This window comes from Egretta garzetta, unplaced genomic scaffold (genome assembly GCF_000687185.1).
Source record: "Egretta garzetta isolate BGI_Z169 unplaced genomic scaffold, ASM68718v1 scaffold318, whole genome shotgun sequence".
Classification (NCBI taxonomy): domain Eukaryota; kingdom Metazoa; phylum Chordata; class Aves; order Pelecaniformes; family Ardeidae; genus Egretta; species Egretta garzetta.
In genome coordinates, this window is record NW_009260404.1 from 288368 (window position 1) to 290081 (window position 1714).

Sequence of the window (1714 nt, forward strand, 5' to 3'; positions counted from 1 at the left end):
GTGCCCATGGCCCCTTGTCCTGTCGCTGGGCACCACTGGGAAGAGTCTGGCTCCGTCCTCGTGACCCCCACCCTTGAGATATTTGTAGGTGTTGATGAGATCCCCCCTCAGCCTTCTCTTCTCCCGGCTGAACAAGCCCAGCTCCCTCAGCCTTTCCTGAAGGATGATGAGAAGCTGAAGATGAGCCTGCCTTGCAATCAGGGGTTAGATAGCCATGGACCTCCTGCCAGTATGAGCGCATTGTGCCCTCGTGTTCCCCAGGGACATCTCCCCCAGAGCCCATCTCCACCCCAGCGCTCACCTCCGAGCCCCACGTGAGCGTGAGAAACATGGGTAGGGTGGGGGACAGACCCACAGCGGCGCCCTGGGCACCTGAAGCTGTTATGCCATGAAGCTTTTTTTTGCCTGAGGTGACTTTCTTTCGCCTCCGTCTCGGACCCAGCTGACGGTGAGAACCGTGGTGTCTGGGAGAGGAAAAGAAGCGACCGGCAGAAGGAAGCGGCTGCGGCAACAGCAAGCATTAAGGCGCTAATGAGACAGAGTAGAGCTGGCCTGTCTGGTGCAGAAGGTTGGACTGTGTAATCTAATGGTCCCTTTGGCCTTGCAATTTGTGAAACGGTTTCATTCTGGTAGATAGCTGGCTCTGGCTTTAAATCATCCCCTGCAATCCAACAGCAAAAAGCTGGGAAAAAAAACAAAGGCTTTTGGAACTGCACCAAAAAGCTGTTGGAGGCGTTTCCGAGCGCGCCGCTGGGCCAAGCCCGGCAGCCCTCCTCGCCCCGCTTGCTGCTGGCGAGGTTTTGATGGCAGCCCGGCCACCTGGAGAGTGGGGGACCTTGCCCCTGCACGTGTGGGCATCTGGGATCTTAAGAGGGGAATTTAGCAAGCAGTCCCGGGATGCCCTTGTTGGGATGCAGGCATTGATGGGTTTGGACGGCGGGGCTTTCCTTGCCTGAATCCGGCCCCGTTTCCCTGACAGTTGGAGTAATAGAGCCCAAGGCCCGGGGCCCCCGGCGTTTTAAGACCATCGACTGTTGCCTGCTGCTGGCCCCCCCGCTGGCGTAGCAAAGCCCTGGCGAGAGCGCTCGGGGCAGCGCGCGCCGGCTGGAAGGGAAGGAGGACTCGGAAGCGGGCTCTCGATAGCCTCTTCTGGTCTCAGGACTCCTTGTTTGGATGCCAAGGCAAACAAATAAATCATATCCAAAGGCATCTGCCCACAATAGTGCTGAAGTCAGGAAAACATGAAAGAGGGGAGCTGGGAGCAGGGGTCAGGATCCCTCTTAGACACAACAGCTTTGCTCGGCGCTTTCATTTCGGTTTACTGCCCCTTCTGCTGCTATTCGGGCGAGCGCGATTATTTATTTTGTAGCCTTCCTTTGGCCTGTTTTTCCAACAGGAATCTGCGATACGCTTACAGAATTCCCTGGCACGGCCGGCCGGCGGCTCTGCCTGCCGCGGGCAGCCTTTCCAGCCCTCGGAAGCGTTGCTTGCACCGCCAGCGAGCCAGCGCGCGCGCAAGCTATCGCATCCTCGCTTCTCCAGCACCTTTTCCTCCGGTTGCTTTCCAAATTGCTTTCCACAGGGGTCGGGCCAGCCATCGCAAGAAGGCTGTCGCTTCTGCGGCAGGTATTTAAAAGCGACTGCGTTTAGCAGCCTGGAGAGGAAAGGGGGGAAGAACACAAAGCGCAGAGGCAGCGGCTGGGCTGGGGGGGGG